The following is a 22,820-nucleotide window of genomic DNA, read 5'->3' as shown; positions in this document are numbered from 1 at the left end:
GCTGGCCAATGTAACTTCCATGGTCATGGCAAACCTGGGGCTGGTGGGTACACAGAGGGCAGGATAATGTGATCCGACTGCAGAACATTCATGGTGAGTAACAAGGGCTACCACCCTTCATTCATGTCCCTGTGCTGTGTTCTTCTTTGGTTCTGCACACCCTGCTCCTTCATCACTTTTGGCCGGTAATAGGATTCAGACAAGATTAAAAGAGAGGACATATGCTAGGCTATACAAATGTGGGGAAAACAAGAAAGGAAAGAAGAAAAGAAAGAATAAAAATTCAAAATCTGTAAGAATAATTTTTTAACAATAATTTTGCATTTATACTATTTAGGTATATGTGCACTTTATGAACCAATCCTTAAAATAAAAAATAAGACAAATTTAAAATACAAATGTAATCACTAAACCCAACAAAATAATAAGGCTAAACATATTAGTATCAAGATTAAGTTGGATGCACATTGCAAAAAACTAAAACAACCATACCTTTAACATGATAAACTTGATTTTTTTCTCCCACTGGAATAAATCTGGAGGTGGGCCAGTCAGACCTTGACTGGTATCCAACTTCAAGGTTACCTATTGGTCCAAATCAGATGCAAGAGTTCCAGCCATCACATCTGAAAACAAGACAGCACTGAGGAAGAAGGTAGGGAAGGAAAGAGACTCATGTTCCAGCTGAATCAGCTCCTTGAAAAAGCAGCCTTCCAAGAAATGGCTCTTACATGTCTGCTATATCACAAAGTCACCAGTCATGACTAAGAGCACTGGCAGGTAGGAAATGCAGTCTTTTAGCTACTAGGCACGTTGCCTAATAACAAAATACATTTGGTTTTGTAAGAAAACAGAGAACAGAGTTGTATGAAGTTTCCGGCTCCTGCCTAAAAGAACAAAACCTTTATGGATGGATCAGCCTGAACTGCTGGGCACAATTTAGGAGACAAGAGGAAGGAGCAGCAGTAAAAAACTGCTTGATGATCCAAGCTGTGTTCCAGGAAACAACAACAAAAAAGGCAAACTCATCACTAGAGCTCTTCTAAGGATTGAATTAGATAGTATACATATCACATGAACCACTTTGTTTTGAAAACTGCTTTTCCAACTCAGGGCCAAATATCTCTCATTTCTTCAGCTTCTTAAATATCTTACTTTTGTTACCTTACATTCTGACCTACCTGTCTCACCTTCCCTACTCATGTTCACATCACTTCTCCATCCAGTCCACCAGCATAACAAGATCCAGTACTGAGCAGCTAAACAACACTTTTTAGAAGCAGGTAAAAACAAGATAATTATTGCTATTTTAATATTTTTTGTTCCTGATCAAGGTCATCTGAAGGACTGAGATGTATTGGAGTAGGGAGAGCTCATATTTCCTCTAATTTCCCAACCAGGAATGTAACTTCCTTGGACCTGGAGATGGTGTGTTCACTTTTGTATCCACACATCTTAGCAGAACAGTAAGTCCCCTATATATGAACAAGTTCTATTTCAAAGGGTGTTCAAAACTGGTCTTTCAGACATTGTAGGTTTGAAATAAAGATACTGTACTACTCTACTCCATATAGTTCTATACAATAAAGTATGTAAAAACACAATCACTTGCCAGGGATGTAACCAAAATGATGTGTGTCAGACCTGTGAACTAACTGATGTGTTTGGGCATGCAAATGCACTTTTACATCTTTGAAAGTTCTCAACTTGAAGGTGTGTAAGTAACAGACTTGCTACACAGGCTTTCAGTGAATGTATGTCATGAAGGAACAAGAGAAGAGAGTGAGGAGCTGCCTGCTCTTTCACTTTTTGCATGTATTATGGCCACTCTGAAAAGAAATGCCACTGGGTGTAATGGAGGCCTGGTGTATAGGAACATAGCTGCAAGTGACAGAGGACCAGGATTCCAGGAGGTGGGACAAGAGCCAGGGTTGGCAGAAAAGAGTCAGAAGTACAAAATAGGAAGAAACAAGGTTCACCGATTTATTGGAAACTCAGCAAACACCATACAAATTTGTTTGTAGCGACGTAGCTGTGGCTTAGAAGACCCTGCGGCTTAAGATGGGGCAGACAGGAGAGGAGAAAGGAGACTGAAACATGAAAATTAAACAAATAACACCAATCAGGTATGTCTAGTACTGGAGACATGTAAGTCTTGCCAATTTATCTGCTCCCTCCTGGGCAGAATTAAAGTAGTAAGAGAGGGAAGGTCGGCACTATGCTATCATCTTATTACTCTGCTGTCCAGTGAACATTGATTTCTAATTTCTTTATAAACAGAGAATATACTTTATATGATTGAGTCCTCCTAACGTACTGTTCCATATAAACTTTTGGGGCTGTTCTGTGCCCAGGCACATGGGCCCCGGAGCCTGGCAATTTCTGTTTCCGCAGTAGAGTGCAGCCTATGGGGATCTGCTGTCATCTGCAGCCTGGGTTATGTCTTCAATCAGTGTTCACATCTCAGGGGCTAACTTTAGTTGGGTTTAATTCTATTATCTTGCTGTTTGTTTTCAATCTGTACCATGTTCTTTCTTCCCATTTTCCATTTTTCCCCTGACTTCTTTGCTTTGAGTAGTTTTTATGATTCCCTTTTATATCCCTTGTCAGTTTATTAGCTGTAACTCTTCTTTATGAAGTGGCTGTATTAAGATTCATGGTATGCATCTTTACCTTGCTAGTTGACCATCAAGTGATTTTCTATTGCTTTACAGGTAGAATAAGAACCTAACCATGCTATACTCTCATTCCCTCCCTCCTGGCCTTTTTGCTGTTATTGTCACACATTTCACTTCTACATCCGTTATAAATCACATGATATATTGTTACAACTTTTGCTTTAAACAGTCAATTATTTTCTAAAGAAATTGAAAAGAATGGAAATGATGTTTCTGTGGGGCTCCAGTTACATGTAGTTTAGCATTAAAATTATTTCAAAGCTTTCTTGACGCACAATTTATTTTCCACCCCATCAATTTTTCTTTTAATTTGGGGTTGATTTTGCATAGTTTCTGCTGCTACTTCTTCAAGTACACTGATTTTTTTTTCTTCTGTAGTGTCTAATCTGCTGTTCTTTCCATGCAGCATACTTTTTATTTTCTATGCATTTCTTAAAATAATTTTATATACTTATTTTTGTCTTCTTGAGTTGCAATGAGCCAGGGCTACTCTTCATTGCAGCGTGTAAGCTTCTTATTGCTTTGGCTTTTCCTGTTGGGAACCATGGGCTCAAGGGTACATGGACTCAGTAGTTGCAGTCCCCAGACTCTAGAGCAGAGGCTCAATAGCTGTGGTAAATGGGTTTAACTGCTCCACTGCAGGTGGGATCTACGAGGATCAGGAATGGAACTCATGTATCCAACATTGGCAGGCAGATTTTTACCACTGAGTTACCTGGGAAGTTCCTCGTACACTTTTATATACTTTATCAGTTAATGAGCTGTAACTTTTTTTTGATGGTAGTTTTAACATTCATGCTATTCATCTGATGGCTCAGTTCAGTTCAGTTCCGTCTCTCAGTCGTGTCTGCCTCTTTGAGACCCCATGGACTGCCGCATGCCAGTCTTCCCTACCATCACCAACTCCCGGAGCCTAATCAAACTCATATCCAATGTGTCAGTGATGCCATCCAACCATCTCATCCTTGGTTATCCCTTTCCCCTCCCGACTTCAATCTTGCCAGTATCAGGGTCTTTTCCAATTAGTTGGTTCTTTGCATCAGGTGGCCAAAGTGTTGGCATTTCAGCTTCAGTATCAGTCCTTCCAATGAATATTCAGGACTGATTTCCTTTAGGATGGAGTGATTGGACCTCCTTGCAGTCCAAAGGACTATCAGGAGTCTTCAACATCACAGTTCAAAAGCATCAATTCTTTAGTGCTCAGCTTTCTTTATAATCAAACTCTCACATCCATACATGAATACTGGAAAAACCATAGCCTTGAGTTCAGTTCAGTTAAGTTCAGTTGCTCAGTCATGTCTGACTCTTTGCGACCCCATGAATCACAGCACACCAGGCCTCCCTGTCCATCACCAACTCCTGGAGTCTACCTAAACCCATGTCCATCAAGTCGGTGATGCCATCCAGCCATCTCATCATCTGTCATCCCCTTCTCCTCCTGCCCCCAATCCTCCCCAGCATTAGGATCTTTTCCAATGAGTCAACTCTTCGCATGAGGTGGCCCAAGTATTCGAGTTTCAGCTTCAGCATCAGTCCTTCCACTGAACACCCAGGACTGATCTCCTTTAGGATGGACTGGTTGGATCTCTTTGCAGTCAAAGGGACTCTCAAGAGTCTTCTCCAACACCACAGTTCAAAAGCATCAATTCTTCGGCGCTCAGCTTTCTTCACAGTTCAACTTTCCCTACCATACATGACTACTGGAAAAACCATAGCCCGACTAGATGGACCTTTGTTGCAAAGTAATGTCTCTGCTTTTAAATATGCTATCTAGGTTGGTCATAACTTTCCTTCCAAGGACTAAGCGTCTTTTAATTTCATGGCTACAATCACCATCTGCAGTTTTTTGGAGCCCCCCAAAATAAAGTCTGACACTGTTTCCACTGTTTCCCCATCTATTTCCCATGAAGTGATGGGACCAGATGTCATGACCTTAGTTTCCTGAATGTTGAGCTTTAAGCCAACTTTTTCCTTTTCATCAAGAGGCTCTTTAGGTCTACTCACTTTCTGCCATAAGGGTGGTGTCATCTGCATATCTGAGGTTATTGATATTTCTCCTGGTAATCTTGATTCCAGCTTGTGCTTCTTCCAGCCCAGTGTTTTTCATGATGTCCTCTGCATAGAAGTTAAATAAGCAGGGTGACAATATAGAGCCTTGTTGTTCTCCTTCCCTATTTGGAACCAGTCTGTTGTTTCATGTCCAGTTCTAACTGTTGCTTCCTGACCTGCATACACATTTCTCAAGAGGCAGGTCAAGTGATCTGGTAATTCCATCTCTTGAAGAATTTTCCACAGATTGTGGTGATCCACACGGTCAAATGCAGAGTTCCAAAGAATAGCAAGAAGAGATAAGAAAGCCTTCCTCAGTGATTATTGCAAAGAAATAGAGGAAAACAACAGAATGGGAAAGACTAGAGATCTCTTCAAGAAAATTAGAGATACCAAGGGAACATTTCATGCAAAGATGGGCTCGATAAAGGACAGAAATGGTATGGACCTAACAGAAGCAGAAGATATCAAGAAAAGGTGGCAAGAATACACAGAAGAACTGTACAAAAAAGATCTTCACGTCCCAGATAATCACGATGGTGTGATCACTGACCTAGAGCCAGGCATCCTGGAATGTGAAGTCAAGTGGGCCTTAGAAAGCATCACTATGAACAAAGCCAGTGGAGGTGATGGAATTCCAGTTGAGCTATTTTAAATCTTGAAAGATGATGCTGTGAAAGTGCTGCATTCAATATGCCAGCAAATTTGGAAAACTCAGCAGTGGCCACAGGACAGGAAACGGTCAGTTTTCATTCCAATCCTAAAGAAAGGCAATGCCAAAGAATGCTCAAACTACTGCACAATTGCACTCATCTCACATGCTAGTAAAGTAATGCTGAAAATTCTCCAAGCCAGGCTTCAGCAATATGTGAACCATGAACTTCCTGATGTTCAAGCTGATTTTAGAAAAGGTAGAGGAACCAGAGATCAAATTGCCAACATCCGCTGGATCATGGAAAAAGCAAGAGAGTTCCAGAAAAGCATATATTTCTGCTTTATTGACTATGCCAAAGCTTTTGACTGTGTGGATCCCAATAAACTGTGGAAAATTCTGAAAGAGATGGGAATACCAGACCATCTGACCTGCCTCTTGAGAAATCTGTATGCAGGTCAGGAAGCAACAGTTAGAACTGGACATGGAACAACAGACTGGTTCCAAATAGGAAAAGGAGTATGTCAAGGCTGTATATTGTCACCCTGCTTATTTAACTTATATACAGAGTACATCATGAGAAATGCTGGGCTGGAATCAGCACAAGCTGGAATCAAGATTGCTGGGAGAAATATCAATAACCTCAGATATGCAGATGACACCACCCTTAATGCAGAAAGCAAAGAGGAAATAAAAAGCCTGTTGATGAAAGTGAAAGAGGAGAGTGAAAAAGTTGGCTTAAAGCTTAACATTTAGAAAACTAAGATCATGGCATCTGGTCCCATCACTTCATGGGAAATAGATGGGGAAACAGTGGAATCAGTGTCAAACTTTATTTTTTGGGGCTCCAAAATCACTGCAGATGGTGATTGTAGCCATGAAATTAAAAGATGCTTAGTCCTTGGAAGGAAAGTTATGACCAACCTAGATAGCATATTTAAAAACAGAGACATTACTTTGCAACAAAGGTCTATCTAGTCAAGGTTATGGTTTTTTCCAGTGGTCATGTATAGATGTGAGAGTTGGACTGTGAAGAAAGCTGAGCGCTGAAGAATTGATGCTTTTGAACTGTGGTGTTGGAGAAGACTCTTGAGAGTCCCTTTGACTGCAAGGAGATCCAACCAGTCCATCCTAAAGGCTAGCAGTCCTGGGTGTTCCTTGGAAGGACTGATGCTGAAGCTGAAACTCCAATACTTGGGCCACCTCATGCAAAGTGTTGGCTCACTGGAAAAAACCCTGATGCTGGGAGGGATTGGGGGCAGGAGGAGAAGGTGATGACAGATGATGAGATGGCTGGATGGCATCACCGACTGGATGCATATGAGTTTGGGTGAACTCTGGGAGTTGGTGTTGGACAGGGAGGCCGGGCTTGTTGTGATTCATGGGGTCACAAGGAGTCGGACACGACTGAGTGACTGAACTGAACTGAACTGAAAGTTGGTTCAAAGCTCTCTGACAGACAATTACTTTTTTTTTCCACCGTCTTTTAAAATAAATTTATGGTTTGTTTTGCATGATTTTTGTTGCTATTGCTTTAAGTTCACTGTACTATCAACAGTCAGTTGAAAACTGGAGAGCTATATCCTACAAACTCATACTGTTCTCTATGTGTAGCTCTCTATGTGAATTCTAACTAATTAGAGTCACAACTCTTTCTTTCCAAATCTGGGGAGATTGTTTGGCTCTTCCTGGATACTCCCTCCCTGTGCCATGTGTTGGAAACTCTGTCTAGAGTTGCAACAATTGTAAGGCTCACCTCCGTTTCTTCCCTCTCTCAGGAATCCATTCTCTGGTGCCTGATGTTTGATGTACAAAAGCTAATGCTTCATTTATTTTGTCTGGTTTGGAGTTGTTTGAGGCAGGAGGATAAATATGGTCTTTGCTCCTGTAAGTCTGCCAAAATGGAGGTCCCCTTGCAGCCAGCACTCACTGAGTTCCTTGTGCATGCTAGGCACTGACCTCCATGCAGGGGTGCAGACATGATGGGGAATGTGTGTTGGGTCCTTGGGGAGCCCCTGTCTTTCTGGAGAAACATGCTGATTCCTACATAGTAATCGGAATGTGGTATGCACAGAGGACCATCAGGGAGCAGGAAGAAGTCTGTGGGGAATGAGGAAGGAACAATTCCTGGATAGCTAACAGGGATGGGTCAGCAGGCCATTTCAACCTGAATAATGTACCAGGAAGAAATTCTAGGCCAAGGCATGGAATGGCAATAGTAAAGGCAGGAGCAGTAGTGTTGGGAGTTCCCAGAGGACAAGATCCCATTTCTATTTATCTTTATCAATGTTTAATGTTTGTTAAGTGATTGGAAACATGATTTCTGTTTTCGGAGTTGTAGAACAATATTCAGTGGAAGGACTGATGCTGAAGATGAAGCTCTAGTGCTTTGGCCACCTGATGCACGAGCCAGCTCATTGGAAGAGACCCTGATGCTGGGAAAGATTGAGAGCAGGAGGAGAAGGGGGTGACAGGATGAGATGGTTGGATGGATTCACCAGTTCAATGGATATGAGTCTGAGGAAACTATGGGAGATAGTGAAGGACAGAGAAGCTTGGCGTGCTGCAGTCCATGGAATCACGATGAGTTCGACATGGCTTAGTGAATGAACAGCAACAATGAGAAGAGAGGGTCCAGTGAAGCCTGTGGTTCATGTGGGAATGGAGAAAGATTTAGCTGGAAGGGGAGGTTCCTGATTCTCTGGTGCAGATCCTTCAGTCCCAAGACAAAGAACTCAAGATTTTGAACATGTTACCAAAGGCTGTTTAAAAAACAAACAAACCAACAAACTGCTTTCAGCAGGATACGAGAGTTTTGACTGTGTTTGTTCTTTAGACTTTACTATGGGATGTGGAAGAGACCTGGAGAGGGATGAGTCTGTAAAAACCAGGAAGGCAGCTGCTGGAGGGCCTGGCTCCAGGTGGACATTCTGCACTAGGAAGGAAATGAATCCAGAGCTCACTGTGGCAGTAAAAGTGAACTGCCACATTTCACCTGTGTGGTGATGGCCTCTGTAGATTCCTGCCAGAGTCACAAGTAGATTTGAGGAAAGTGGCCTGGCTTCTTGTTTTCTGTGGTGTGATTAGTTGTTACAAACTTCTTGGTGTCACATCTTTTGTTCTTGAGATCAGGTCTTGGTAAGGTAATGATGTCCCTACAAATCTCTGCCAAACAAATTTTCTCTGTTCTGACAAGAAAGGGCAAGGTCCCAAGGCGCAGTTTTCTCCTTCTAAGGTCCTGGTCTTAGTTAAGGGGAACAAGATCTTAATTTTCCGCTCTTTCAGGGCTACATCCCCATACCTTGCCCAGCTGCTACTGCTGACAGAGCCAGGCTCCCAGGACCCAAATGCCCCTCAAGATCCACAGCCTGCCCATTGCAGGATGGGCAAGTCCTGCAGACTGTGACCCAGGCAGACTGCCACTGCTCTTCCCGAGACAGGAAGTGGGGAGATGTTCACCACTGTCTTATGGCCAGACTCAGGACGAGGGGTGACCTTGGTGAGGGCTCTGGAGCCCTGTAGGATACCCCCAAGCTGGTTCTCTGTGTACCCCAGCTAACCCATTGGCCCAAGGCCAGCTAAGCTGGAGGGCCCCACGTAAAAAAATGGGATTCAACTCTTATTTCAGTTTAGCCTGAGAACCAAGTCTCCACCTACTGTAGGCTGAATGGGCCTCTAAGCGATGCTCATAGACAGCTTGTTGTTTGGGGAAGGGGCCACTTGCAGCACCAACCAATGGCAGAGCAAGATCACTAATGGTCTTGGGGTAACAGTTGCCTGGTAACACGGTAAGGACCAATGGTGCACAGCAATGACCACCTGCTAAGGTCTGTGAAAGAGCAAACTCTGTTACAGAATTAATCCCATTTTATCAATAAGAAACAAATTAAGAGGATGAATAATTTGTTCAAGGTCCTGCAGCTAGTAAAAGGCCAACCTGGGATTTCAATCCAGAATATGGTTTCTTAAGCCTTGAAAGCAATTCTTTCTTTCATGCCATGTTAACTATTTAGGACTGGGGGGTGGTGAGATCTCCTACTGCAATCTCATCCCCAGAAACTGCTTAGAAAGAAAGAAATCTGAAACATCTTCCTTATGAAGTGTACATGCCAATGTTGCAGCAGATTGTTGCAGCAGATCACTTCAATGGTGTTTTGAGGCAAGTCACAAATGCGTGATGGGTGCTTTGATTTTGTTAAGTCCTGTGGGTAGTTAGATGACTAAATATCTGGTTACTTCTTTGCATGGTTGGAATCACCCTTGGAAAAGAAAGCTAGTTCAGGTTCACATGTATTTCCTCACTAAATAGCAGGCATAGGAAGGTTTCTAAGACAACTGCCGGTGTTCTAGACATGAGGGCCCAAATGGGGACAGTTCCATTTAACAGGTTGAGATTGGACTGTGCAGGTTGCCATAGTAACAGCTTCCTGTGCTACCTAGGAGATGTGGGGAACTGACAAGAGACCAAAAGCCTTTACAACTCTCCTTGCAGTGTGATTTTAGGAGAGAAGTGTTTGGAAAGGAAAGGTTGGCTTATAAGTGTGAGGAGGGAAGTAAGTGAAGCCAGCTCTTTAGCTCCTGGTGGATCCAGGAAAAAGAAGTGCTGCTCAGTGAGAGTTCCCTGTCATGGTTCAGAAACAAACGTCATTTTGCTTGACTCATATTGAGCCCTAAGCATGGTGAGAGTTGTCTCTAAACAGAAGATTGCCACCTGAAGAGGCAGAATAATTCACATTTGCTCCAGACTCAGGAATTCAAAAAGCCTTCTCAGGGCTACTTGCTCCTCCCAGGCACACATACAATCTCCAAGTTGGAATTATCATGATGCCCATTTTCCTGATGAGGAAACTGAGGTTAAGGGACTTGATCAAGCTCACACAACTAGGGATATGAGGAGCCAAAGTGCAAACTCAGGATATCAGATCCCAAATTGTGTGGTTTTGCTCTGCTCCTACCAGGGACGGAGGGTGGTGACCTGCCACTAATTGTGTAGGCAGAAGCAAGCCATATCCAGGCTTAAAATGAAGAAAGGAGGGAAAACAACTAGACCATTCAAGTATCACCTAAATCAAATCCCTTATGATTATACAGCAGAGGTGACAAATAGATTCAAGGGATTAAATCTGGTAGACAGGGTGCCTGAAGAACTAATTATGGAGGTTTGTAACATTGTACAGAAGGTGGTGATCAAACCATCTCCAAGAAACAGAAATGCAAGAAGGCAAAGTGGTTATCTGAGGATGGCTACAAATAGCTGAGAAAAGAAGAGAAGTGAAAGCAAACACAAAAGAGAAAGTTAAAATCAAAGTGTCTGTAGAGCCATGTTCTCTCTGAATCCCTAGGGAAGAATCCTACCTGGCCCCTCCAGCATCTGCTGGTTTCTGGCCATCCTTGGTGTTCCTTGGCTTGCAGATGAATCTTCTGATCTGTGTCTGTCTCTTCACATGGCTTCTTCCCCATATGTCTGCCTGTTTTATAAGGATATTAGCCACTGGATTAGGGAATTGTTGAAGAAGGCAAGGGTAGGAATGATTTGAGAGAACAGCATGGGAAAATGTATATTACCATGTGTAAAACAGATGACCAGTGCAAGTTTGAGGCATGAAGCAGGGCACCCAAATCTGGTGCTCTCGACAACCCAGAGGGATGGGGCGGGAGGTAAGAGGGGGGTTCATGATGGGGGGGCACATGTATACCTGTGGCTGATTAATGTTGATGTATGGTAAAAAAAAAAAATCAGAAAAAGTTCTATTGTTTTAAAAAAAAAAAAAAAAAAAAAAAAAAAAAGAAAGTTAAAATCAAAGGAATGCAGACTTCCAGAGAAGAGCAAGGAGGGATAAGAAAGCCTTCTTTAGTGAACAGTGCAAGAAATAGAGAAAAACAATAGAATTGCAAAGACAAGACATCTCTTCAAGAAAATTGGAGATACCATACGGACATGTGGTCTGAGGTGGACTAGTCAGAGCACTCCCTTGAACCCTCAAGACTCTGAGCTTCTTTCCTTATGGGTTAGACGCCTTAGGGATAAAAACCCTAAGGCATGTAGCTCTGGACTCCCTCACTAGGTGTAGGAGCCTTAAGGAAGAAAGCTGTCAGGCTAGACATACAAAGGAGAGAGGGGAAAGAGCGAGGGTGAGAAAGAGAGAACTGATGACTTCTGATTTCTTGGGTCCAGTCACTGAGATCTTTCTATCTGCTCTGGTTCCTACGTACAAGATCTCCAGTGTTCTTATGAAAAGTCTCCCCTTTCCTTGAAACCAGTTGGAGTTGAGCTCCTCTCCCTAGTGGTTCAGACTTGGTTCTAGATCCTTCCTGATTATAATGCACCTCCCAGACCCAAAAAGAGGCACCCATTTGTTTTAGCACCATTAAGAGTGAAACATTTTATTCTTTACTGAGAATAGAGTTTGCAGAGCACCAAACACAGTTCACCAGCATCGCTGGGCAGGAGTGCCCTAGTGTGAGCGAGTGTGTGTTAGGAGTGGCCTGCTTAATTCCTGAAACAGTCCAAGCATTTACACTGCCAGAGCCAGGCCAATCCTTTCATTTTTTTGATCAAAAACTGCAAAGTACTGCCTCAGAAAGACGTCACCCAAGAGCCAGTTGTCTGGAGAGATATTTTCTAGGCCCCCTTGAAAGACACTAATGCAGGAGTTTTTATCCTGCGGGAGTTAGAGACACACACCAGTCAGCCTGTGCGCTTACCTGCTACTCCCTCCTCAATATCCAGACCTGACACACTTCTTCATTTTATTTCCTTTTTTTGGTAAGTATCAGGTGATTTTCTCAGCAGCTGGGGATATGAGGGTTCATCCAAAACCAAAAAGGGCCAAGTCGTGTGACTGACATATTCGGGAGTGTGGGGAGGGGAGGATTGGAAGTTTGGAGTTATCAGATGCAAAATAATATACAGAAAAGTAACAAAGTCCTACTTATAGTGCAAGGAACTATATTCAATATTTACTGATTAACTAATAAAAATATATTTAAATATGTACAGCTAAATCACTTAGCTGTGCAGCATAACTTAAGGCAACACTGAAGATCAGCTATACTGCAATACAGTTTTTTTAGGAAAGAACAAGAGTGTCCCTTGGTTCTCCTCCCACTCTCTGTTTCTTTCCTTCTGACTCCTGCTCCTTGTTTTCTTTGCAGAGAATGCCTGTTCATCTCCTGGGTCCCCAAAACCAGCTCTTTTTTTAAACTTTTAATTTTGTTTTGGAGTATAGCTGATTAACAGTATTTGAAGTTTTAGGTGGACATTAAAGGGACTCAGTCATACATATACATGTATCCTTGTCCCAAAGACACCCTTTCCATCCAGGCTGCCACCTTATGTTGAGCAGTGTTGCCTGTGCTATACAGTAGCTCACTGTTGGTTATGCATGTTAAATACATTCAAAACAGTGCTCACAACATGTTCTTTAAGACTTCGCTCAGGCCCTCTGAGAAGCCTCTTTGGACCCACACTCAGCGTTTGGCCACTCCAGGCTTGGCTGGGTGAGTTATTCTGGTCTCCATCCCAACCCGTCGGTCTATAGCCCTCAACACCCCTAATAAGTCCCAGGGTCCCTTTGCAGAGCACCACGGGGTGCCATTTGCATGGAACCCAGGGTAGATTTGCCTAGACCCAAGCAGGCCTCCCTATGGTGCCATGAGTCAGGGGTTTCAGAATTACTGCAATTCCCTCTCTTCCTCAAAGCCTTCTTTGAGCCCAACAGCCTGCTCTGAACTCCCACAGGGAGCTGACATGAGGCCTCCACCCTGTGTCAGGGCTGAGCAGTCACTGTGAATCCTTTAATCACCTTAGCATCCAACCTCCCCACAGAGGGGTCGGGTAGCCCGACTCACAGGGGAAACTGGGACTTAGCAAGGGGAAGTTGCAGCCGAGGTCTAAGGTAGCCATGTAATTTATTGTAACCGGGTTAATTTCAAGAAGGAAAGGGAGACTGTTAATCATTATGGTGGGAGCACACACAGGGACTGCCACCAGCCAACCCCCCTTGTCACATGTCCTATTTTAGGGATCCCTAGAGCTGACTTTCTGTATTTCTGCATCTGAGGGCTCTAGTAGAACTGAAGATCTATGAGGGCAGAGGCCCTTAGTGTTCCCCTCTCCTTGTGACTCCCACCATGCCATCACGGAGTGGTGTCTCCATGTTTATTTCAGGAGGATGGATGTCCCAGACTGTCTTCTACTCTCAAGTGGTTGATTTTGTGGGAGGTGCTGGCCCAGCCATAGGGTTTTCAGCAGCATCTGCAAGTTGTGGCTTGGCCTGAGGAGCATGCCCTCCTCCCAGCAGTAGCCCAAGGGTTCCTGCAAACCCCAATTTAGAGAACCAACCCTTAGGGATGGCCCCTCACCTTGATGATGTAGGCTTGAGGGGGCAGTGGATAGTCAATGCCATTGATGTTGAAGATGACAGGAGGCAGGGTCTTGACGGCATCACATGAAACTGCATACTGTTAGAGAGAAGGAGAGAGGTTGGGCCAGAGAATCCTTATCATGTGGGGAGACTGGGAGTGACCTTGTGGCATGACCCTTCACCTCAGAATTCTCAAGCCTGGCGTTCATGAGCTTGTTGATGTTGGTGACTAGGTCTGTTGGGCCATAGATCAATGATGTCCCAGTGTCCACAAAGGCTTGACATCTATGAGAACAAGCAACAATATTCCCATTCATGCTGATGCTGAGACAGTAGACAAAGCGGGCCTCAGGGTCAAGTGGAAGGCTCCCTCCTTGAGGGACTGTGAGCCCCCTCCCTCACAGCTGCCCCCTCCCTGACTGTCTCTAGAACAGTGAGTCATCTCTTGCCCTGACTTTTCTTTTGCTTTGATCACAGCAACTTCCTTGACATCCTTGAGCAGTACTTGAATACACCTTTTGTACCTTGGCTCTTTTATACCTTGCCACATGCTGGGCTTCCTTGCTGGAAGTGTCCCCTCCCCTTTGACTAGCTAATTTCTCCTCATTTTCCAGATTTCAGCTTAACTGTCATGGTTTCAGGGAAATCTTTCTCCCGGTGTATATCAGTCTCCTGTCTTGGTCACTCTCTGTAGACACTTCCTCATGTCTAGCATGTACCAAAGTGACAATTCCCTCTGTGTGTGTGTCATTTCTTGTACATTTACCTTCTTAGATGTGAGGGTGAGCTTTATTCTCATTGCCTCCCTAAATTGCTTGGCACACAGTGAATGCAAAATGCTTGTCTGTTGAATGAGTGAATGAAGACTGTGAAAATAATGAAGACCGTCCAGAGAGGTATATCTGATATCTCACCAACAATGGGACAAACACACTGTGAAGATGGAGGTCCCTGTGGCAGCAGATTCTCATAGGGGTGGGAGAGACTGGCTGCCCTGGGAGAGGGTGTCTCTATGCAGCATCCCCTCACTGGGCTCAGACACTGAGACCCTGACCAGGCGATATCTGACTAGACACAGAACCTCAAAGGACAGGTAAGCTTTTATCTGAGGGTCAAACACAGAATCTCATCAATTATTGCCTCTTCTTATCAAACCACTCCTGGATCCTGCCTTCCTGATTCTCTCAGTTATAGCCCCTGCCCCACTGTGTGCCAGGGATGTGGGGTGTCTCTTTTTAATGAGTCATTTTTGAGTCCCAAGACTGTGGCCAACCTCTCTCCACTGCTGGCTAGCTTCTCCCTAAGGAGACCAGTTTTCCCCATTTCTTCAGGACTTTCCCTGTTTTTAAACTGACATTTATCTTGCTGAGAACTTCCTTGGTCCCTTGTAGCCCTGGACAGTGGGTCATCTTATCACAGCTCTGTTCAGGCTGAGGTAATTCTCCCTGATCCTCTTTTCACCACACTGTAAAGTCCTATAACCATGCTCCCCACCTCACACTCAGGGGTGCAGTCCTCCCGCAGCTGCACAGGCCTCTCTGGACCCTGTGATGGACCCTGTTCAGAGCCCTGGTCAGGAGGCCTGGGGTGATTATTAACCCGTGGGTGGTTTGTGTATTTATGTGTTTCTGTGTTTGTTTATGTGTGTGTTCATATGTGGCTCTGTGCGTGTACTTGTGTGTCTCTGGCTGGCTATTCATGTTTATATGTGCCAGCTTGTATGTTTGCACGAGTGCCTTGTGTCTGTCTGTGTCATAGTGTTGGTGTGTATGTCTGTTGCCTGTGTCTGGGAGTGGATTTGTGTGTCTGCCTGTGTCTGTGTACAGCTGTGGGAGCATCACTTGTGGTGACCCTTAGAGGGAGAGGCTTACTGGTTCATGCTTATCAGCCAGTGGTGAGGTTGGGACTGGTACCCAGCTGAGTTCTCCCTTGTAGTAGTGGTGGTCCACCCCACCAAACATCACTGCACTGCCCTGCATTTTGTATCTGTAGAGAGAGGAGAGGGGGAGATCCTTGGAGGAGATTCTGTCTGAGAGCTGTGCTTGTCTACTCATCAAGGCCCTAATAAGGTCCCCATCTACAGATGCAGAATTCGAGGCTAGGAGCAATTGAGAACCAGACTGAGGTTGGTTGCTGGCTAATGAGTGGCACAAAGGAGGTTAGAAGCCTGGCCACCTGGCAAGGCTCTATCCATTCAGTCTTCAGAAGAGGCCCTGGATCTCCTGTGACCTGAGTGCTTAGCGATACCCTCAGAGGTCAGTGTGCTGAAGGGTTTTGTCTTTCCCCTTGTCCAGCCTGTATTTTTTTCAGAAAAATCAAGGCCTGAAGCACTAGGGTGTGGATTCAAGTCACCCAGGGTTGGCTTCACTGGCCCATGACCTGTGCTGTCCATTGGGCCCCACACTCAGCAGGGCCCCCACCTCTGCTCTCCCTGTCTTGAAATTCCCAATACTTGTTGAAAAAGGAGCCTGACACTTTTGTTTTGGGTCCCACCTTTCTTTGTGTAGCTGGTCCTGGGTGCTCAGTGAAATGTTAGTGAGAAGGGAAAGATTTCCACCTTCCCTCTCTTCCCTTCCATGTCAAATTCATCAGCAAATCCTGTTGTCTTTTCTTACAACTCATATCTTGATACCTTGTATTAGTCTTCCTTTTCGCTCACCCCCTACACCAAGCCCCAGCCCTTGCGCCCAGGAGCATGGTTGTGTTCTAATAAAACTTTATTATAAAAGCCAGAGGTGAAGCCAGGTGGGGCCCTGGGGCCATAGTTATCTTGGGTTAGATTATCTCTCAGGATACTTTTGTATCAATTGTTGCATAATTTTCATGCAACTGAAAGCATCTTACAACTAATTTGGAGCAGGCTTGTCCAGCTCAGACTTACTTGCTCAAGTAGAAGGCAAAGACAGGCTCAGAAAAGGCACCTTGCGACCACAAGTTGTCAAAGATGGGGATGGCACCTTTGGAAGGCCAAGCCCGGGACACCATCAAAGGGTGCACCATCAAACCCGTATTCCTCCTGGCTTAGGCCAAATGACTGTTTAAGGCTAACAAGGTTCCCGATCTGTGGGTGAGAAGAGTGTTCCCATATAAACGTTTGTTAAGTGGGTCTATGGCACCCCACTCCAGTACTTTTGCCTGGAAAATCCTATGGATGGAGAAGCCTGGTAGGCTGCTGTCCATGGGGTCGCTAAGAGTCAGATATGACTGAGTGACTTGACTTTCGCTTTTCACTTTCATGCACTGGAGAAGGAAATGGCAACCCACTCCAGTGTTCTTGCCTGGAGAATCCCAAGGACGGGGGAGCCTGGTGGGCTGCTGTCTATGGGGTCGCACAGAGTCGGACACGACTGAAGCGACTTAGCAGCAGCAGCAGCAAGTGGGTCTAGGCTTGGGCTGAGGAAGAGATTGCAGTAGCTCTGCAGAGAAGAACTGAGGTCTTTCTATGTTCTAGGTAGACCTCAGATGGTTAGACCAAGACTGGATGGGAATTTGGGTTCCATTTAGGTGGGTCTGTGCATTTTACAACATCTGCCCCTCTGAAAAACACCTTCTGAATGAATCAAACTGGCCTCATGGCTTCCGTACAGGTGGGGCAACCAAGAGTCAGGCCAGGATCCAATGCTGTCCCCTTATGGACAGAATGAGTAAAGAGCAGGAGAGCCTTCTCTGGTGTCTCTATGAACTGATGAGAGAAATGGACTGAATTGATGGTAATGTATTTTGGGTTCTGCATCTGCCCAGAAAGACAGAAGTCCATTATACAATGTTGCTGGCAGGGTTCTTATGAAATTACTGCCTGGGAAATACCCTTTTGGGGTATCTGTGTGTTTGTGTGAGTGTGTATGAGAGAGAGAGTAAGAGAGAGAGGCGAACTACTCAGGTACTTTGCGGTAGGGAGGCTATAGGTTTTATTAGACTCCCAAAGGCCCCATACATTGAGAACATACTTATTAGGCCCCCCTACATCTCAGTCCTCCTTCTTATCCACTCTGGATATCTGAAGTGCTTGATTTCCCCCAGGGTCCCCTGATCCTTTCCCCAAACACCCACCACCAGCTTCACCAATCCAGCCCAGCTCCATCGCTTACCACACGTGTGACCTCAGCAAGGCCCTTGCTGTCTGCACCTCAGTTTCCTCATCTGTGAAGCTGCTCAGTCATGTCCAACTCTTTGCGACCCCGTGGACTGTAGCCCACCAGGTTCCTCCATCCATGGGATTCTCCAGGCAAGAATACTGGAGTGGGTTGCCATTTCCTTCTCCAGGGGATCTTCCCAACCCAGGGATCGAACCCAGGTCCTCCCACATTGCTGGCAGATGCTTTAACCTCTGAGCCACTGGGGAAGCCAGTGTATCCTCATCTGTATCATTAGCTAATTAATGCACCTGCTGTGTGGGGTTGTTGCAGGTTTAAGCAAGTTATTACCATGGCAGTGTCTGGCACAGTCTGAGAATATAAAAGTCGCTGCTTTTTTCCCCCCTCTTCTGGCTCCCAGCAAAGTGAACCCTGAGCTGCTCATGGGCAGAGGAGCTGCAAGTCCACAGCCCAAGCCCCTCTCTGAGTTAGCTAATCCATTTGTTTGTGTGTCACTACAGAGACTGTCTCCCCAGGGACAGCATCCTGCAGTTAAGATGGCCAGTATCTATGGGAGTTAGGGTAGGATGGTCCTGCCAGCTTGTCCTGTATCTATTTTGTAAGCAGTGGTCACTCCATAGTGAGTCCTGACTCAGCTTTTGTTTCCACGTTACCCTAACGGTGTCAGAGCCAAGAAATCCCCAAATTATCCAGGATCCATAGTAGATGGTGATAGGCTGGCCTGGTTCCTCAAAGGTGGAAGAATTTTGATGATTGAAGGTGATGTGTGTTCCTGCAAACCCAAGAGATGAGTGTCAGTCAGGTGCCAAGGGTGGAGAAGGGAGTTCAGGGCAAGTAAAAGATGCATGGGATGAAGGGTGTTTGTACTCACTACAGGCTGGACTGACACAGCTGATGGAAGGCGCCCACAAGTCAGCTGAGCCTGTGTCAAAGATGACCCGGAATTCCTGAGGGGGTGTTCCAATGGTGATGTTACCCACGTAGGCAGTCTGTGGGGACCAGGAGGGGTGGGTTAGTGCAGATCTGGCTCCCCTCGATTCCCACACTGCTGCCTCCCGCTGGGTATCACATGTCTCCTGAGATCACTTTCCAACCACCATTGAGCCCATAGCCTTTGTTCTCAGAGGTGCCTGAATTTGATATTTTTTCCTGTGTTACGCAGTACGTGGGATATTCACTCTATGACCAGGAGTTGAAAAAGTATCTCCTGCATTTGAACCCAGAGTCATAAGCATTGGGCGTGCAGGGAAGTAAGTCTTGGTGCCTTCATTTGAGGATCTCTCTAGTCTCCTCTTCTAACCCAGCCTGAGCACTTCCTTCTCCAGGTCCTCCTTGATCAATCCCAGCCACTCCCTCTAAACTCAGACCACATCCAATCAACACCACACAGGTGATCCTTGCATTTCACATATATTTACTCTTTGCCTATCTCTCAGGCGAACCTGCACAACCTTGAAGACAAAATGTGCCCTTTTCTTCTAATCTGATAACAATGACCACAGTGTTAGATTCTTATGCCTTACATGGAATAGGGATTCAGTAACTTTTTAGTGCTGTGATTCTTGCATCTGTGGAAGCTGAATTCTTCTGCCTGGAGGTTCACTCTTGCTTTGCAGTTGGCTTTGTCTTTTGACTGGAGATGGCTCACCCTTCATCTGTAACTGAGTGGCTCACTTAGTTCAGAAGCGACAATCTCCCTCAAACTTATGACACATCTTTGACACAGAAATGGACGTTTACCTGTCCCCTGGTCGTTGCTGGGCTCAGTCAACACAGACCAAGAGTTGAGGATGACAATGCCTTCTCCTCTGGAACGGGGTCCCTGTGCCCCAGTGTTTCTGACTCCTGCAGGAGTCCCAGCCCCAACATCCCACATGCTACCTCCAGAAGAACCACAGTGCTAGGCCAGAGCACCAGGGGACGCTGTGGAGAGCCATTCTCCCAACAAACTCACATCCAGATAGTTCCTCAGCGGGTGAGTGGCTGTTTTGGAGTCACTATTGGACAGTCTGTAAGTTTGTTCCTCCAGGAAATTGTTCAGCAAGTTTTTTTCCCTCAGGGTTTCTCGCAAGGTCATCATTTTCCTTAGAGGCAAACTTTCACCAAGGATTAGGAAAAGAAACAAAGGAGAAGATACAATTAGCTGTCCGTGTTAAGGTATAACTGTCATTGTAACACACTGTGTATTTTCCAAGCGTTTTTATGAGTGTCACCTTATTATCAGAATGCCATGCAAATACCATGGCAAGGATGTAGGTTTGAATACAGGTTCAGTTGTGTAACATTGGGTAAGACCATTTGGATTCTCAGCTTACCCCTGGATAAAACGGTGGAATATAATGATTCCCATCCTCCATATAGAAAATTTGGGACATAAGTGAAGTGATGGATATAATGTATCTGATATATAGTAAATCTCAACAATGACAGCCGTTAGTATTGCTATTGCTATCCCACTGTATTGTTCTCAAGGAAGCTCAGGGAAGAAGGTTGTAGAAGGGGATCATTATCCTAATTTTATGGGGAAAGAATCTGAAATTCAAGGAGTTTGTCACTTGGCTGTGGTCACACTGTTTTTCAGATGTAAAACAGCGTAGAAGTAGCTCTCCCAATCTTTCTCCAAATAGAAATGGAACAGAGGGTTGAGAGAAGAATCCAGGAGATAGGAAACAAGTTAGGGAAATTAAGAGGCTAAAGAAGCAAGAATGAGTCAAAACTGAAAAATTAAAAGAAGAGAAAACAACCCGGAGAAATCTGCACTCACAGAGACTTCCAAGGAGATGGAGAGATAAATTAGAGAGATACAGAGATGCAGACATAGACATATATACACTGAAGTAGAGAGAGAACAGAGAGGACACCTAGAACAAAATGTAGAAAAATGCTATTCCACAGGACCACACATACATTTGTACAGGTTGTGCACTAAACAATTGCAAGGTCTTCCATTTTCAACAGGTCACCACATGATGGGGTCCCAAGAGTTATGCAACCATGCAAACCTACACCTCGACCCTTGGGACCCACAGTTTCTCTAGCAAGGTGCATGCATGCGTGCTAAGCTGCTTCAGTCGTGTCCAACTCTATATGACCCTATGGACCACAGCCTGCCAGGCTCCTCTGCCCATGGGATTCTCCAGGCAAAAATATTGGAGTGGGTTGCCATGTCCTTCTCCAGGGGATCTTCCTGACCCAGGGATCAAACCTGCATCTCTTACATCTCCTATATTTGCACGTGGGTCATTTACCAATAGCACCACCTGGAAAGCCTAAGGCTAAAGAAGCAAGGATAAGTACCTGTAGAAAGGTACTTATCAATAAGTAAGAGTTGAACTTTAAGACTATCAGGGAAATATTCCATTTCTTTCTAACCCAGAAAGGAAGATGATGCCACTTACAGTCCCCATACTTACATGACTATGCACTCTGAGAGGGCCACCAGCCCGAGGAGCACAAGCCACTTCATGCTTCTTTCCTGGCACCAAGTACTCAGGGAAGCTTTAGTTCCTTAGCATGCAGTGGTGACCAGGAGCTTCTAGTTATATGTGCTCTAACCTGCCCTAATTTTCCGCTTAGGGCACTAATGGATCTGATAAAAATACAGAGCTCTCGATAAAATTTTTATCTCCATCCCTGACCTTGGTCTCAGAAAATTCTCAGAATTCAGAGAATTCTACTGTGATTTCTTCCTTGAGGCTTGGCTTGAAAACCAAAGTGAAGTGCTTGGACATCTAAGGCATGGAGAAACTTGCCAACTTGGAGAAAATAACTGCTAAGGACACCATAAAAGTGAATACGAGGGGCCATGCTAGACATTCATGATCTCATGTGGTCTGCCTAGCTACTTCATGAGGTATGGTTTGCTGTCTTTGTTTGAGAGCTGATTTCTAGGAGGCAAAGAGGTCAAAAGGAAAAGTGTAGACTTCAGAGGCAGCCCAGGGACATATGAGTGGTTTTAGGTAGTGGGTCTAAGAAAAGCTTAGGAATCCATATGCAGAAGCCAAAACTGGGATAATTTTAGCATTACATCCATTAATTAGAACAAATTAAATATATAAAAAGTCAGAAATTCAAAATACTAATAGACAACATCTCATTTGTCATTGTGACAGATTTCTAGGGCACTAACACCATTCTGAGAGCTGAGAAAGGAAAATAATCATCAATGTTTATGCCATTTTTTTTGGTATGTAGCAGATTCCATGTAACCACAAACAGTTTAAGGAATCTTATTTTTATTGAAGAATTCCAGAAATTAAAACAGAAAGAATGGTATAAACAGGAAAGCACTATTTTGCAGCATCCTCATGAAACAATGGATCTGGGCAAAGGTCATCAATGGATGCTGAAACCATAAGTGGAAGTAAAAAGGGGAGTATATAATGGATGCATGAAGCTGGCAACATCAGGATCCACTGCATTTCAGCATCTCTCAAAGTGAGGCAACTAGAAATAGTGAGACTTTTTAAGTAGCACCATAAGAAATATATATCTGCATATGAAATACCCCAATAAAAATTTTTGAACTCAAGTGTAGATCTACCTGCCAGTCTCCAGGGAAAAACACAGATAAAGCTACAGAGAAGCAATCCTCCTAAATCTACACTCCCCCAACTTTTGTCACAAGGGGCTGGTTTCCTGGAAGACAATTTTTTCATAGGGAGATGATTTTGGGATGATTGAAGGATATTTCACTTATTGTGCACTTTATTTATTTTATTATTACATTGGGATATGTAATGAAATAATTATACAGATCATCATAATGCAGAATTTGTGGGAGCCCAGATCTTCTTTTCCTAAAACAAGACTGTCCCATCTCTGGGTGATGGGAGAGCGATGGGGAGCAGCTGTAAATCCAGAGGAAGCCTCACTCACTGGCCTGCTGCTCACCTCCTGCTCTGCAACCTGGTTCTACATAGATCAAGGAATGGTATTGATCCTGGTGCCAGTGTTGTGGATCCCTGCTCTAACCCAATAC

The 22,820-nt window shown here is 44.5% G+C and overlaps 1 pseudogene; it reads right to left on the bottom strand.

The window, feature by feature from the left end:
* Positions 1-11,894: 11,894 nt before the first annotated feature.
* On the bottom strand, positions 11,895-21,338 carry LOC129653657 (pregnancy-associated glycoprotein 2-like; annotated as a pseudogene).
* Positions 21,339-22,820: the final 1,482 nt, after the last annotated feature.

The sequence above is a fragment of the Bubalus kerabau genome, chromosome 5 (assembly GCF_029407905.1).
Source record: "Bubalus kerabau isolate K-KA32 ecotype Philippines breed swamp buffalo chromosome 5, PCC_UOA_SB_1v2, whole genome shotgun sequence".
NCBI classification, from domain to species: domain Eukaryota; kingdom Metazoa; phylum Chordata; class Mammalia; order Artiodactyla; family Bovidae; genus Bubalus; species Bubalus kerabau.
Note: the sequence above shows the minus strand (reverse complement) of the source record. Positions and strands in the feature narration are given on the sequence as shown.